Raw genomic sequence first — 17,593 nt, forward strand, 5'->3', positions numbered from 1 at the left:
ATGCTCCTCTGATGCTGCTCTGATGCTCCTCTGATGCTCCTCAGATGCTCCTCTGATGCACCTCTGATGCTCCTCTGATGCTCCTCTGATGCTCCTCTGATGCTCCTCAAATGCTCCTCTGATGCACCTCTGATGCTCCTCTGATGCTCCTCTGATGCTCCTCTGATGCTCCTCTGTTGCTCCTCTGATGCTCCTCTGATGCTCCTCTGATGCTCCTCTGATGCTCCAATGATGCTCCAATGATGCTCCTCTGATGCTCCTGTGATGCTCCTCTGATGATCCTCTGATGCTCCTCTGATGCTCCTCTGAGGCTCCTCTGATGCTCCTCTGATGCTCCTCTGATGCTCCTCTGATGCTCCTCTGATGCTCCTCTGAGGCTCCTCTGATGCTCCTCTGATGCTCCTCTGATGCTCCTCTGATGCTCCTCTGATGCTCCTCTGAGGCTCTTCTGAGGCTCCTCTGGGGCTCCTCTGATGCTCCTCTGATGCTCCTCTGATGCTCCTCTGATGCTCCTCTGATGCTCCTCTGATGCTCCTCTGATGCTCCTCTGATGCTCCTGCTCCTGCTCCTGCTCCACTGATGCTCCTCTGATACTCCTCTGATGCTCCTGCTCCTGCTCCTGCTACTGCTCCTGCTCATCTGATGCTCCTCTGATGCTCCTGCTCCTGCTCCTGCTCCTGCTCCTGCTCCTGCTCCTGCTCCTGCTCCTGATCCTGCTCCTGCTCCTGCTCCTCTGATGCTCCTCTGATGCTCCTCTGATGCTCCTCTGATGCTCCTCTGATGCTCCTCTGATGCTCCACTGATGCTCCTCTGATGCTCCTCTGATGCTCCTCTGATGCTCCTCTGATGCTCCTCTGATGCTCCTCTGATGCTCCTCTGATGCTCCTCTGATGCTCCTCTGAGGCTCCTCTGAGGCTCCTCTGGGGCTCCTCTGATGCTCCTCTGATGCTCCTCTGATGCTCCTCTGATGCTCCTCTGATGCTCCTCTGATGCTCCTCTGATGCTCCTCTGATGCTCCTCTGATGCTCCTCTGATGCTCCTCTGATGCTCCTCTGATGCTCCTCTGATGCTCCTCTGATGCTCCTCTGATGCTCCTCTGATGCTCCTCTGATGCTCCTGTGATGCTCCTCTGATGCTCCTGTGATCCTCCTCTGATGCTCCTCTGATCCTCCTCTGATGCTCCTCTGATGCTCCTCTGATGCTCCTCTGATACTCCTCTGATGCTCCTCTGATGCTCCTCTGTTGCTCCTCTGAGGCTCCTCTGAGGCTCCTCTGATTCTCTTCTGATGCTCCTCTGATGCTCCTCTGATGCTCCTCTGATGCTCCTGTGATGCTCCTCTGATGCTCCTCTGATGCTCCTCTGATGCTCCTGTGATGCTCCTCTGATGCTCCTCTGCTGCTCCTCTGATGCTCATCTGATGCTCCTCTGATTCTCCTCTGATGCTCCTCTGATGCTCCTCTGATGCTCCTCTTATGCTCCTCTGATGCTCCTCTGATGCTCCTATGATACTCCTCTGATGCTCCTCTGATGCTCCTCTGATGCTCCTCTGATGCTCCTCTGATGCTCCTCTGATGCTCCTCTGATGCTCCTCTGATGCTCCTCTGATGCTCCTCTGATGCTCCTCTGATGCTCCTCTGATGCTCCTCTGATGCTCCTCTGATGCTCCTCTGATGCTCCTCTGATGCTCCTGTGATGCTCCTCTGATGCTCCTGTGATCCTCCTCTGATGCTCCTCTGATCCTCCTCTGATGCTCCTCTGATGCTCCTCTGATGCTCCTCTGATACTCCTCTGATGCTCCTCTGATGCTCCTCTGTTGCTCCTCTGAGGCTCCTCTGAGGCTCCTCTGATTCTCTTCTGATGCTCCTCTGATGCTCCTCTGATGCTCCTCTGATGCTCCTGTGATGCTCCTCTGATGCTCCTCTGATGCTCCTCTGATGCTCCTGTGATGCTCCTCTGATGCTCCTCTGCTGCTCCTCTGATGCTCATCTGATGCTCCTCTGATTCTCCTCTGATGCTCCTCTGATGCTCCTCTGATGCTCCTCTTATGCTCCTCTGATGCTCCTCTGATGCTCCTATGATACTCCTCTGATGCTCCTCTGATGCTCCTCTGATGCTCCTCTGATGCTCCTCTGATGCTCCTCTGATGCTCCTCTGATGCTCCTCTGATCCTCCTCTGATGCTCCACTGATGCTCCTCTGATGCTCCACTGATGCTCCTCTGATGCTCCTCTGATGCTCCTCTGATGCTCCTCTGATGCTCCTCTGATGCTCCTCTGACGCTCCACTGATGCTCCTCTGATGCTCCTCTGATGCTCCTGCTCCTGCTCCTGCTCCTCTAATGCTCCTCTGATGACCTCTGATGCTCCCGCTCCTGCTCCTGCTCCTGCTCCTGCTCCTGCTCCTCTGATGCTCCTCTGATGCTCCTCTGATGCTCCTCTGATGCTCCTCTGATGCTCCTCTGATGCTCCTCTGATGCTCCTCTGATGCTCCTCTGATGGTCCTCTGGTGCTCCTCTGATCCTCCTCTGATCCTCCTCTGATGCTCCTCTGATGCTCCTCTGATGCTCCTCTGATGCTCCTCTGATCCTCCTCTGATGCTCCTCTGATGCTCCTCTGATGCTCCTCTGATGCTCCTCTGATGCTCCTCTGATGCACCTCTGAGGCTCCTCTGAGGCTCCTCTGAGGCTCCTCTGATGCTCCTCTGATGCTCCTCTGATGCTCCTCTGATGCTCCTGTGATGCTCCTCTGATGCTCCTCTGATGCTCCTCTGATGCTCCTGTGATGCTCCTCTGATGCTCCTCTGCTGCTCCTCTGATGCTGATCTGATTCTCCTCTGATGCTCCTCTGATGCTCCTCTGATGCTCCTCTGATGCTCCTCTGATGCTCCTCTGATGCTCCTCTGATACTCCTCTGATGCTCCTCTGATGCTCCTGTGATGCTCCTCTGATGCTCCTCTGCTGCTCCTCTGATGCTCATCTGATGCTCCTCTGATGCTCCTCTGATGCTCCTCTGATGCTCCTCTGATGCTCCTCTGATACTCCTCTGATGCTCCTCTGATGCTCCTGTGATGCTCCTCTGATGCTCCTCTGCTGCTCCTCTGATGCTCATCTGATGCTCCTCTGATTCTCCTCTGATGCTCCTCTGATGCTCCTCTGATGCTCCTCTGATCCACCTCTGATGCTCCTCTGATGCTCCTCTGATGCTCCTCTGATGCTCCTCTGATGCTCCTGTGATGCTCCTCTGATGCTCCTCTGCTGCTCCTCTGATGCTCATCTGATGCTCCTCTGATTCTCCTCTGATGCTCCTCTGATGCTCCTCTGATGCTCCTCTTATGCTCCTCTGCTGCTCCTCTGCTGCTCATCTGATGCTCCTCTGATGCTCCTCTGATGCTCCTCTGATGCTACTCTGATGCTACTCTGATGCTCCTCTGATGCTCCTCTGATGCTCCTCTGATGCTCCTCTGATGCTCCTCTGATGCTCCTCTGATGCTCCTCTGATCCTCCTCTGATGCTCCTCTGATGCTCCTCTGATGCTCCTCTGATGCTCCTCTGATGCTCCTCTGAAGCTCCTCTGAGGCTCCTCTGATGCTCCTCTGATGCTCCTCTGATGCTCCTCTGATGCTCCTCTGATGCTCCTCTGATGCTCCTCTGATCCTCCTCTGATGCTCCTCTGATGCTCCTCTGATGCTCCTCTGATCCTCCTCTGATGCTCCTCTGATGCTCCTCTGATGCTCCTCTGATGCTCCTCTGATGCTCCTCTGATGCTCCTCTGAGGCTCCTCTGAGGCTCCTCTGATTCTCTTCTGATGCTCCCCTGATGCTCCTCTGATGCTCCTCTGATGCTCCTCTGATCCTCCTCTGATGCTCCTCTGATGCTCCTCTGATGCTCCTCTGATGCTCCTCTGATGCTCCTCTGATGCTCCTCTGAGGCTCCTCTGAGGCTCCTCTGATTCTCTTCTGATGTTCCTCTGATGCTCCTCTGATGCTCCTCTGATGCTCCTCTGAGGCTCCTCTGATGCTCCTCTGATGCTCCTCTGATCCTCATCTGATGCTCCTCTGATGCTCCTCTGATGCTCCTCTGATGCTCCTCTGATGCTCCTCTGATGCTCCTCTGATGCTCCTCTGATGCTCCTCTGATGCTGCTCTGATCCTCCTCTGATGCTCCTCTGATGCTCCTCTGATGCTCCTCTGATGCTCCTCTGATGCTCCTCTGATGCTCCTGCTCCTGCTCCTGCTCCTGCTCCTGCTCCTGCTCCTGCTCCTGCTCCTTCTCCTGCTCCTGCTCCTGCTCCTGCTCCTGCTCCTGCTCCTGCTCCTGCTCCTGCTCCTGCTCCTGCTCCTGCTCCTGCTCCTGCTCCTGCTCCTGCTCCTGCACCTCTGATGCTCCTCTGATGCACCTCTGATGCTCCTCTGATGCTCCTCTGATACTCCTCTGATGCTCCTTAGATGCTCCTCTGATGCTCCTCTGATGCTCCTCTGTTGCTCCTCTGATGCCTCTGTGATGCTCCTCTGATGCTCCTCTGATTCTCCTCTGATGCTCCGCTGATGCTCCTCTGATGCTCCTCTGATGCTCCTCTGATGATCCTCTGATCCTCCTCTGATGCTCCACTGATGCTCCTCTGATGCTCCTGTGATGCTTCTCTGATTCTCCTCTGATGCTCCTCTGATGCTCCTCTGATGCTCCTCTGATGCTCCTCTGATGCTCCTCTGATGCTCCTCTGATGCTCCTCTGATGTTCCTCTGATGCTCCTCTGATGCTCCTCTGATGCTCCTGCTCCTGCTCCTGCTCCTGCTCCTGCTCCTGCTCCTGCTCCTGCTCCTGCTCCTGCTCCTGCTCCTGCTCCTGCTCCTGCTCCTGCTCCTGCTCCTGCTCCTGCTCCTGCTCCTGCCCCTGACCCTGCTCCTGCTACTGCACCTGCTCCTGCTCCTGCTCCTGCTCCTGCTCCTGCTCCGGCTCCTGCTCCTGCACATCTGATGCTCCTGCTCCTGCTCGATGCTCCTCTGATGCACCTCTGATGCTCCTCTGATGCTGCTCTGATGCTCCTCTGATGCTCCTCAGATGCTCCTCTGATGCACCTCTGATGCTCCTCTGATGCTCCTCTGATGCTCCTCTGATGCTCCTCAAATGCTCCTCTGATGCACCTCTGATGCTCCTCTGATGCTCCTCTGATGCTCCTCTGATGCTCCTCTGTTGCTCCTCTGATGCTCCTCTGATGCTCCTCTGATGCTCCTCTGATGCTCCAATGATGCTCCAATGATGCTCCTCTGATGCTCCTGTGATGCTCCTCTGATGATCCTCTGATGCTCCTCTGATGCTCCTCTGAGGCTCCTCTGATGCTCCTCTGATGCTCCTCTGATGCTCCTCTGATGCTCCTCTGATGCTCCTCTGAGGCTCCTCTGATGCTCCTCTGATGCTCCTCTGATGCTCCTCTGATGCTCCTCTGATGCTCCTCTGAGGCTCTTCTGAGGCTCCTCTGGGGCTCCTCTGATGCTCCTCTGATGCTCCTCTGATGCTCCTCTGATGCTCCTCTGATGCTCCTCTGATGCTCCTCTGATGCTCCTCTGATGCTCCTGCTCCTGCTCCTGCTCCACTGATGCTCCTCTGATACTCCTCTGATGCTCCTGCTCCTGCTCCTGCTACTGCTCCTGCTCATCTGATGCTCCTCTGATGCTCCTGCTCCTGCTCCTGCTCCTGCTCCTGCTCCTGCTCCTGCTCCTGCTCCTGATCCTGCTCCTGCTCCTGCTCCTCTGATGCTCCTCTGATGCTCCTCTGATGCTCCTCTGATGCTCCTCTGATGCTCCTCTGATGCTCCACTGATGCTCCTCTGATGCTCCTCTGATGCTCCTCTGATGCTCCTCTGATGCTCCTCTGATGCTCCTCTGATGCTCCTCTGATGCTCCTCTGATGCTCCTCTGAGGCTCCTCTGAGGCTCCTCTGGGGCTCCTCTGATGCTCCTCTGATGCTCCTCTGATGCTCCTCTGATGCTCCTCTGATGCTCCTCTGATGCTCCTCTGATGCTCCTCTGATGCTCCTCTGATGCTCCTCTGATGCTCCTCTGATGCTCCTCTGATGCTCCTCTGATGCTCCTCTGATGCTCCTCTGATGCTCCTCTGATGCTCCTCTGATGCTCCTGTGATGCTCCTCTGATGCTCCTGTGATCCTCCTCTGATGCTCCTCTGATCCTCCTCTGATGCTCCTCTGATGCTCCTCTGATGCTCCTCTGATACTCCTCTGATGCTCCTCTGATGCTCCTCTGTTGCTCCTCTGAGGCTCCTCTGAGGCTCCTCTGATTCTCTTCTGATGCTCCTCTGATGCTCCTCTGATGCTCCTCTGATGCTCCTGTGATGCTCCTCTGATGCTCCTCTGATGCTCCTCTGATGCTCCTGTGATGCTCCTCTGATGCTCCTCTGCTGCTCCTCTGATGCTCATCTGATGCTCCTCTGATTCTCCTCTGATGCTCCTCTGATGCTCCTCTGATGCTCCTCTTATGCTCCTCTGATGCTCCTCTGATGCTCCTATGATACTCCTCTGATGCTCCTCTGATGCTCCTCTGATGCTCCTCTGATGCTCCTCTGATGCTCCTCTGATGCTCCTCTGATGCTCCTCTGATCCTCCTCTGATGCTCCACTGATGCTCCTCTGATGCTCCACTGATGCTCCTCTGATGCTCCTCTGATGCTCCTCTGATGCTCCTCTGATGCTCCTCTGATGCTCCTCTGACGCTCCACTGATGCTCCTCTGATGCTCCTCTGATGCTCCTGCTCCTGCTCCTGCTCCTCTAATGCTCCTCTGATGACCTCTGATGCTCCCGCTCCTGCTCCTGCTCCTGCTCCTGCTCCTGCTCCTCTGATGCTCCTCTGATGCTCCTCTGATGCTCCTCTGATGCTCCTCTGATGCTCCTCTGATGCTCCTCTGATGCTCCTCTGATGCTCCTCTGATGGTCCTCTGGTGCTCCTCTGATCCTCCTCTGATCCTCCTCTGATGCTCCTCTGATGCTCCTCTGATGCTCCTCTGATGCTCCTCTGATCCTCCTCTGATGCTCCTCTGATGCTCCTCTGATGCTCCTCTGATGCTCCTCTGATGCTCCTCTGATGCACCTCTGAGGCTCCTCTGAGGCTCCTCTGAGGCTCCTCTGATGCTCCTCTGATGCTCCTCTGATGCTCCTCTGATGCTCCTGTGATGCTCCTCTGATGCTCCTCTGATGCTCCTCTGATGCTCCTGTGATGCTCCTCTGATGCTCCTCTGCTGCTCCTCTGATGCTGATCTGATTCTCCTCTGATGCTCCTCTGATGCTCCTCTGATGCTCCTCTGATGCTCCTCTGATGCTCCTCTGATGCTCCTCTGATACTCCTCTGATGCTCCTCTGATGCTCCTGTGATGCTCCTCTGATGCTCCTCTGCTGCTCCTCTGATGCTCATCTGATGCTCCTCTGATTCTCCTCTGATGCTCCTCTGATGCTCCTCTGATGCTCCTCTGATCCACCTCTGATGCTCCTCTGATGCTCCTCTGATGCTCCTCTGATGCTCCTCTGATGCTCCTGTGATGCTCCTCTGATGCTCCTCTGCTGCTCCTCTGATGCTCATCTGATGCTCCTCTGATTCTCCTCTGATGCTCCTCTGATGCTCCTCTGATGCTCCTCTTATGCTCCTCTGATGCTCCTCTGATGCTCCTCTGATACTCCTCTGATGCTCCTCTGATGCTCCTCTGATGCTCCTCTGATGCTCCTCTGATGCTCCTCTGATGGTCCTCTGGTGCTCCTCTGATCCTCCTCTGATCCTCCTCTGATGCTCCTCTGATGCTCCTCTGCTGCTCCTCTGATGCTCATCTGATGCTCCTCTGATTCTCCTCTGATGCTCCTCTGATGCTCCTCTGATGCTCATCTGATGCTCCTCTGATTCTCCTCTGATGCTCCTCTGATGCTCCTCTGATGCTCCTCTGATCCACCTCTGATGCTCCTCTGATGCTCCTCTGATGCTCCTCTGGTGCTCCTCTGATGCTCCTGTGATGCTCCTCTGATGCTCCTCTGCTGCTCCTCTGATGCTCATCTGATGCTCCTCTGATTCTCCTCTGATGCTCCTCTGATGCTCCTCTGATGCTCCTCTTATGCTCCTCTGATGCTCCTCTGATGCTCCTCTGATACTCCTCTGATGCTCCTCTGATGCTCCTCTGATGCTCCTCTGATGCTCCTCTGATGCTCCTCTGATGCTCCTCTGATGCTCCTCTGACGCTCCACTGACGCTCCTCTGATGCTCCTCTGATGCTCCTCTGATGCTCCTCTGATGCTCCTCTGATGCTCCTCTGATGCTCCTCTGATGCTCCTCTGATGCTCCTCTGACGCTCCACTGATGCTCCTCTGATGCTCCTCTGATGCTCCTCTGATGCTCCTCTGATGCTCCTCTGATGCTCCTCTGATACTCCTCTGATGCTCCTCTGATGCTCCTGTGATGCTCCTCTGATGCTCCTCTGCTGCTCCTCTGATGCTCATCTGATGCTCCTCTGATTCTCCTCTGATGCTCCTCTGATGCTCCTCTGATGCTCCTCTGATCCACCTCTGATGCTCCTCTGATGCTCCTCTGATGCTCCTCTGATGCTCCTCTGATGCTCCTGTGATGCTCCTCTGATGCTCCTCTGCTGCTCCTCTGATGCTCATCTGATGCTCCTCTGATTCTCCTCTGATGCTCCTCTGATGCTCCTCTGATGCTCCTCTTATGCTCCTCTGCTGCTCCTCTGCTGCTCATCTGATGCTCCTCTGATGCTCCTCTGATGCTCCTCTGATGCTCCTCTGATGCTCCTCTGATGCTCCTCTGACGCTCCACTGATGCTCCTCTGATGCTCCTCTGATGCTCCTGCTCCTGCTCCTGCTCCTCTAATGCTCCTCTGATGACCTCTGATGCTCCCGCTCCTGCTCCTGCTCCTGCTCCTGCTCCTGCTCCTCTGATGCTCCTCTGATGCTCCTCTGATGCTCCTCTGATGCTCCTCTGATGCTCCTCTGATGCTCCTCTGATGCTCCTCTGATGCTCCTCTGATGGTCCTCTGGTGCTCCTCTGATCCTCCTCTGATCCTCCTCTGATGCTCCTCTGATGCTCCTCTGATGCTCCTCTGATGCTCCTCTGATCCTCCTCTGATGCTCCTCTGATGCTCCTCTGATGCTCCTCTGATGCTCCTCTGATGCTCCTCTGATGCACCTCTGAGGCTCCTCTGAGGCTCCTCTGAGGCTCCTCTGATGCTCCTCTGATGCTCCTCTGATGCTCCTCTGATGCTCCTGTGATGCTCCTCTGATGCTCCTCTGATGCTCCTCTGATGCTCCTGTGATGCTCCTCTGATGCTCCTCTGCTGCTCCTCTGATGCTGATCTGATTCTCCTCTGATGCTCCTCTGATGCTCCTCTGATGCTCCTCTGATGCTCCTCTGATGCTCCTCTGATGCTCCTCTGATACTCCTCTGATGCTCCTCTGATGCTCCTGTGATGCTCCTCTGATGCTCCTCTGCTGCTCCTCTGATGCTCATCTGATGCTCCTCTGATTCTCCTCTGATGCTCCTCTGATGCTCCTCTGATGCTCCTCTGATCCACCTCTGATGCTCCTCTGATGCTCCTCTGATGCTCCTCTGATGCTCCTCTGATGCTCCTGTGATGCTCCTCTGATGCTCCTCTGCTGCTCCTCTGATGCTCATCTGATGCTCCTCTGATTCTCCTCTGATGCTCCTCTGATGCTCCTCTGATGCTCCTCTTATGCTCCTCTGATGCTCCTCTGATGCTCCTCTGATACTCCTCTGATGCTCCTCTGATGCTCCTCTGATGCTCCTCTGATGCTCCTCTGATGCTCCTCTGATGGTCCTCTGGTGCTCCTCTGATCCTCCTCTGATCCTCCTCTGATGCTCCTCTGATGCTCCTCTGCTGCTCCTCTGATGCTCATCTGATGCTCCTCTGATTCTCCTCTGATGCTCCTCTGATGCTCCTCTGATGCTCATCTGATGCTCCTCTGATTCTCCTCTGATGCTCCTCTGATGCTCCTCTGATGCTCCTCTGATCCACCTCTGATGCTCCTCTGATGCTCCTCTGATGCTCCTCTGATGCTCCTCTGATGCTCCTGTGATGCTCCTCTGATGCTCCTCTGCTGCTCCTCTGATGCTCATCTGATGCTCCTCTGATTCTCCTCTGATGCTCCTCTGATGCTCCTCTGATGCTCCTCTTATGCTCCTCTGATGCTCCTCTGATGCTCCTCTGATACTCCTCTGATGCTCCTCTAATGCTCCTCTGATGCTCCTCTGATGCTCCTCTGATGCTCCTCTGATGCTCCTCTGATGCTCCTCTGACGCTCCACTGATGCTCCTCTGATGCTCCTCTGATGCTCCTCTGATGCTCCTCTGATGCTCCTCTGATGCTCCTCTGATGCTCCTCTGATGCTCCTCTGACGCTCCACTGATGCTCCTCTGATGCTCCTCTGATGCTCCTCTGATGCTCCTCTGATGCTCCTCTGATGCTCCTCTGATACTCCTCTGATGCTCCTCTGATGCTCCTGTGATGCTCCTCTGATGCTCCTCTGCTGCTCCTCTGATGCTCATCTGATGCTCCTCTGATTCTCCTCTGATGCTCCTCTGATGCTCCTCTGATGCTCCTCTGATCCACCTCTGATGCTCCTCTGATGCTCCTCTGATGCTCCTCTGATGCTCCTCTGATGCTCCTGTGATGCTCCTCTGATGCTCCTCTGCTGCTCCTCTGATGCTCATCTGATGCTCCTCTGATTCTCCTCTGATGCTCCTCTGATGCTCCTCTGATGCTCCTCTTATGCTCCTCTGCTGCTCCTCTGCTGCTCATCTGATGCTCCTCTGATGCTCCTCTGATGCTCCTCTGATGCTACTCTGATGCTACTCTGATGCTCCTCTGATGCTCCTCTGATGCTCCTCTGATGCTCCTCTGATGCTCCTCTGATGCTCCTCTGATGCTCCTCTGATCCTCCTCTGATGCTCCTCTGATGCTCCTCTGATGCTCCTCTGATGCTCCTCTGATGCTCCTCTGAAGCTCCTCTGAGGCTCCTCTGATGCTCCTCTGATGCTCCTCTGATGCTCCTCTGATGCTCCTCTGATGCTCCTCTGATGCTCCTCTGATCCTCCTCTGATGCTCCTCTGATGCTCCTCTGATGCTCCTCTGATCCTCCTCTGATGCTCCTCTGATGCTCCTCTGATGCTCCTCTGATGCTCCTCTGATGCTCCTCTGATGCTCCTCTGAGGCTCCTCTGAGGCTCCTCTGATTCTCTTCTGATGCTCCCCTGATGCTCCTCTGATGCTCCTCTGATGCTCCTCTGATCCTCCTCTGATGCTCCTCTGATGCTCCTCTGATGCTCCTCTGATGCTCCTCTGATGCTCCTCTGATGCTCCTCTGAGGCTCCTCTGAGGCTCCTCTGATTCTCTTCTGATGTTCCTCTGATGCTCCTCTGATGCTCCTCTGATGCTCCTCTGAGGCTCCTCTGATGCTCCTCTGATGCTCCTCTGATCCTCATCTGATGCTCCTCTGATGCTCCTCTGATGCTCCTCTGATGCTCCTCTGATGCTCCTCTGATGCTCCTCTGATGCTCCTCTGATGCTCCTCTGATGCTGCTCTGATCCTCCTCTGATGCTCCTCTGATGCTCCTCTGATGCTCCTCTGATGCTCCTCTGATGCTCCTCTGATGCTCCTGCTCCTGCTCCTGCTCCTGCTCCTGCTCCTGCTCCTGCTCCTGCTCCTTCTCCTGCTCCTGCTCCTGCTCCTGCTCCTGCTCCTGCTCCTGCTCCTGCTCCTGCTCCTGCTCCTGCTCCTGCTCCTGCTCCTGCTCCTGCTCCTGCTCCTGCACCTCTGATGCTCCTCTGATGCACCTCTGATGCTCCTCTGATGCTCCTCTGATACTCCTCTGATGCTCCTTAGATGCTCCTCTGATGCTCCTCTGATGCTCCTCTGTTGCTCCTCTGATGCCTCTGTGATGCTCCTCTGATGCTCCTCTGATTCTCCTCTGATGCTCCGCTGATGCTCCTCTGATGCTCCTCTGATGCTCCTCTGATGATCCTCTGATCCTCCTCTGATGCTCCACTGATGCTCCTCTGATGCTCCTGTGATGCTTCTCTGATTCTCCTCTGATGCTCCTCTGATGCTCCTCTGATGCTCCTCTGATGCTCCTCTGATGCTCCTCTGATGCTCCTCTGATGCTCCTCTGATGTTCCTCTGATGCTCCTCTGATGCTCCTCTGATGCTCCTGCTCCTGCTCCTGCTCCTGCTCCTGCTCCTGCTCCTGCTCCTGCTCCTGCTCCTGCTCCTGCTCCTGCTCCTGCTCCTGCTCCTGCTCCTGCTCCTGCTCCTGCTCCTGCTCCTGCCCCTGACCCTGCTCCTGCTACTGCACCTGCTCCTGCTCCTGCTCCTGCTCCTGCTCCTGCTCCGGCTCCTGCTCCTGCACATCTGATGCTCCTGCTCCTGCTCGATGCTCCTCTGATGCACCTCTGATGCTCCTCTGATGCTGCTCTGATGCTCCTCTGATGCTCCTCAGATGCTCCTCTGATGCACCTCTGATGCTCCTCTGATGCTCCTCTGATGCTCCTCTGATGCTCCTCAAATGCTCCTCTGATGCACCTCTGATGCTCCTCTGATGCTCCTCTGATGCTCCTCTGATGCTCCTCTGTTGCTCCTCTGATGCTCCTCTGATGCTCCTCTGATGCTCCTCTGATGCTCCAATGATGCTCCAATGATGCTCCTCTGATGCTCCTGTGATGCTCCTCTGATGATCCTCTGATGCTCCTCTGATGCTCCTCTGAGGCTCCTCTGATGCTCCTCTGATGCTCCTCTGATGCTCCTCTGATGCTCCTCTGATGCTCCTCTGAGGCTCCTCTGATGCTCCTCTGATGCTCCTCTGATGCTCCTCTGATGCTCCTCTGATGCTCCTCTGAGGCTCTTCTGAGGCTCCTCTGGGGCTCCTCTGATGCTCCTCTGATGCTCCTCTGATGCTCCTCTGATGCTCCTCTGATGCTCCTCTGATGCTCCTCTGATGCTCCTCTGATGCTCCTGCTCCTGCTCCTGCTCCACTGATGCTCCTCTGATACTCCTCTGATGCTCCTGCTCCTGCTCCTGCTACTGCTCCTGCTCATCTGATGCTCCTCTGATGCTCCTGCTCCTGCTCCTGCTCCTGCTCCTGCTCCTGCTCCTGCTCCTGCTCCTGATCCTGCTCCTGCTCCTGCTCCTCTGATGCTCCTCTGATGCTCCTCTGATGCTCCTCTGATGTTCCTCTGATGCTCCTCTGATGCTCCACTGATGCTCCTCTGATGCTCCTCTGATGCTCCTCTGATGCTCCTCTGATGCTCCTCTGATGCTCCTCTGATGCTCCTCTGATGCTCCTCTGATGCTCCTCTGAGGCTCCTCTGAGGCTCCTCTGGGGCTCCTCTGATGCTCCTCTGATGCTCCTCTGATGCTCCTCTGATGCTCCTCTGATGCTCCTCTGATGCTCCTCTGATGCTCCTCTGATGCTCCTCTGATGCTCCTCTGATGCTCCTCTGATGCTCCTCTGATGCTCCTCTGAGGCTCCTCTGATGCTCCTCTGATGCTCCTCTGATGCTCCTCTGATGCTCCTCTGATGCTCCTGTGATGCTCCTCTGATGCTCCTGTGATCCTCCTCTGATGCTCCTCTGATCCTCCTCTGATGCTCCTCTGATGCTCCTCTGATGCTCCTCTGATACTCCTCTGATGCTCCTCTGATGCTCCTCTGTTGCTCCTCTGAGGCTCCTCTGAGGCTCCTCTGATTCTCTTCTGATGCTCCTCTGATGCTCCTCTGATGCTCCTGTGATGCTCCTGTGATGCTCCTCTGATGCTCCTCTGATGCTCCTCTGCTGTTCCTCTGCTGTTCCTCTGATGCTCCTCTGATGCTCCTCTGATGCTCCTCTGAGGCTCCTCTGATGCTCCTCTGATGCTCCTCTGATCCTCATCTGATGCTCCTCTGATGCTCCTCTGATGCTCCTCTGATGCTCCTCTGATGCTCCTCTGATGATCCTCTGATGCTCCTCTGATCCTCCTCTGATGCTCCTCTGATGCTCCTCTGATTCACCTGTGATGCTCCTCTGATGCTCCTCTGATGCTCCTCTGTTGCTCCTCTGATGCTCCTCTGATGCTCCTCTGATGCTCCTCTGATGCTCCAATGATGCTCCAATGATGCTCCTCTGATGCTCCTGTGATGCTCCTCTGATGCTCCTTTGATGCTCCTCTGATGCTCCTCTGATGCTCCTCTGATGCTCCTCTGATGCTCCTCTGATGCTCCTCTCATGCTCCTCTGATCCTCCTCTGATGCTCCTCTGATGCTCCTCTGATGCTCCTCTGATGCTCTTCTGATCCTCCTCTGATGCTCCTCTGATACTCCTCTGATGCTCCTCTGATGCTCCTCTGTTGCTCCTCTGATGATCCTCTGATGCTCCTCTGATGCTCCTCTGATGCTCCTCTGATGCTCCTCTGATGCTCCTCTGATGCTCCTCTGATGCTCCTCTGATGCTCCTCTGAGGCTCCTCTGATGCTCCTCTGATGCTCCTCTGATGCTCCTCTGATGCTCCTCTGATGCTCCTCTGAGGCTCCTCTGAGGCTCCTCTGGGGCTCCTCTGATGCTCCTCTGATGCTCCTCTGATGCTCCTCTGATGCTCCTCTGATGCTCCTCTGATGCTCCTCTGATGCTCCTGCTCCTGCTCCTGCTCCACTGATGTTACTCTGATACTCCTCTGATGCTCCTGCTCCTGCTCCTGCTCCTGCTCCTGCTCATCTGATGCTCCTCTGATGCTCCTGCTCCTGCTCCTGCTCCTGCTCCTGCTCCTGCTCCTGCTCCTGCTCCTGCTACTGCTCCTGCTCCTCTGATGCTCCTCTGATGCTCCTCTGATGCTCCTCTGATGCTCCTCTGATGCTCCTCTGAGGCTCCTCTGATGCTCCTCTGATGCTACTCTGATGCTCCTCTGATGCTCCTCTGATGCTCTTCTGATGCTCCTCTGATGCTCCTCTGATGCTCCTCTGATGCTCCTCTGATGCTCCAATGATGCTCCAATGATGCTCCTCTGATGCTCCTCTGATGCTCCTCTGATGCTCCTCTGATGCTCCTCTCATGCTCCTCTGATCCTCCTCTGATGCTCCTCTGATGCTCCTCTGATGCTCCTCTGATGCTCCTCTGATGCTCCTCTGATGCTCCTCTGATGCGCCTCTGATGCTACTCTGATGCTCCTCTGATGCTCCTCTGATGCTCCTCTGATGCTCCTCTGATGCTCCTCTGATGCTCCTCTGATGCTCCTCTGATGCTCCAATGATGCTCCAATGATGCTCCTCTGATGCTCCTCTGATGCTCCTCTGATGCTCCTCTGATGCTCCTCTCATGCTCCTCTGATCCTCCTCTGATGCTCCTCTGATGCTCCTCTGATGCTCCTCTGATGCTCCTCTGATGCTCTTCTGATCCTCCTCTGATGCTCCTCTGATACTCCTCTGATGCTCCTCTGATGCTCCTCTGTTGCTCCTCTGATGATCCTCTGATGCTCCTCTGATGCTCCTCTGATGCTCCTCTGATGCTCCTCTGATGCTCCTCTGATGCTCCTCTGATGCTCCTCTGAGGCTCCTCTGATGCTCCTCTGATGCTCCTCTGATGCTCCTCTGATGCTCCTCTGAGGCTCCTCTGAGGCTCCTCTGGGGCTCCTCTGATGCTCCTCTGATGCTCCTCTGATGCTCCTCTGATGCTCCTCTGATGCTCCTCTGATGCTCCTCTGATGCTCCTCTGATGCTCCTGCTCCTGCTCCTGCTCCACTGATGTTCCTCTGATACTCCTCTGATGCTCCTGCTCCTGCTCCTGCTCCTGCTCCTGCTCATCTGATGCTCCTCTGATGCTCCTGCTCCTGCTCCTGCTCCTGCTCCTGCTCCTGCTCCTGCTCCTGCTCCTGCTCCTGCTCCTCTGATGCTCCTCTGATGCTCCTCTGATGCTCCTCTGATGTTCCTCTGATGCTCCTCTGATGCTCCACTGATGCTCCTCTGATGCTCCTCTGATGCTCCTCTGATGCTCCTCTGATGCTCCTCTGATGCTCCTCTGATGCTCCTCTGTTGCTCCTCTGATGCTCCCCTGATGCTCCTCTGATGCTCCTCTCATGCTCCACTGATGCTCCTCTGATGCTCCTCTGATGCTCCTCTGATGCTCCTCTGATGCTCCTCTGATGCTCCTCTGATGCTCCTCTGATGCTCCTCTGATCCTCCTCTAATGCTCCACTGATGCTCCTCTGATGCTCCTCTGATGCTCCTCTGATACTCCTCTGATGCTCCTCTGAGGCTCCTCTGATGCTCCTCTGATGCTCCTCTGATGCTCCTCTGATGCTCCTCTGATGCTCCTGTGATCCTCCTCTGATGCTCCTGTGCTGCTCTTCTGATGCTCCTCTGATGCTCCTCTGATGCTCCTCTGATGCTCCTCTGAGGCTCCTCTGATGCTCCTCTGATTCTCCTCTGATCCTCCTCTGATGCTCCTCTGATGCTCCTCTGATGCTCCTCTGATGCTTCTCTGATGCTCCTCTGATGCTCCTCTGATGCTCCTATGATGCTCCTCTGATGCTCCTCTGATGCTCCTCTGATGCTCCTCTGATCCTCCTCTGATGCTCCTCTGATGCTCCTCTGATGCTCCTCTGATGCTCCTCTGATGCTCCTCTGATGCTACTCTGAGGCTTCTCTGAGGCTCCTCTCAGGCTCCTCTGATGCTCCTCTGATTCTCCTCTGATGCTCCTCTGATGCTCCTCTGATGCTCCTCTGATGCTCCTCTGATGCTCCTCTGATGCTCCTCTGATGCTCCTGTGATGCTCCTCTGATGCTCCTCTGCTGTTCCTCTGATGCTCCTCTGATGCTCCTCTGATGCTCCTCTGATGCTCCTCTGAGGCTCCTCTGATGCTCCTCTGATGCTCCTCTGATGCTCCTCTGATGCTCCTCTGATGCTCCTCTGATGCTCCTCTGATGCTCCTCTGATGCTCCTCTGATCCTCCTCTGATGCTCCTCTGATGCTCCTCTGATGCTCCTCTGATGCTCCTCTGATGGTCCTCTGATGCTCCTCCTATGCCCCTCTGATGCTCCTGCTCCTGCTCCTGCTCCTGCTCATGCTCCTGCTCCTGCTCCTGCTCCTGCTCCTGCTCCTGCTCCTGCTCCTGCTCCTGCTCATCTGATGCTCCTCTGATGCTCCTGCTCCTGCTCCTGCTCCTGCTCCTGCTCCTGCTCCTGCTCCTGCTCCTGCTCCTGCTCCTGCTCCTCTGATGCTCCTCTGATGCTCCTCTGATGTTCCTCTGATGCTCCTCTGATGCTCCACTGATGCTCCTCTGATGCTCCTCTGATGCTCCTCTGATGCTCCTCTGATGCTCCTCTGATGCTCCTCTGATGCTGCTCTGATGCTCCTCTGAGGCTCCTCTGAGGCTCCTCTGGGGCTCCTCTGATGCTCCTCTGATGCTCCTCTGATGCTCCTCTGATGCTCCTCTGATGCTCCTCTGATGCTCCTCTGATGCTCCTCTGAGGCTCCTCTGATGCTCCTCTGATGCTCCTCTGATGCTCCTCTGATGCTCCTCTGAGGCTCCTCTGATGCTCCTCTGATGCTCCTCTGATGCTC

Source organism: Narcine bancroftii, unplaced genomic scaffold (assembly GCF_036971445.1).
Source record: "Narcine bancroftii isolate sNarBan1 unplaced genomic scaffold, sNarBan1.hap1 Scaffold_151, whole genome shotgun sequence".
Taxonomy (NCBI): Eukaryota; Metazoa; Chordata; class Chondrichthyes; order Torpediniformes; family Narcinidae; genus Narcine; species Narcine bancroftii.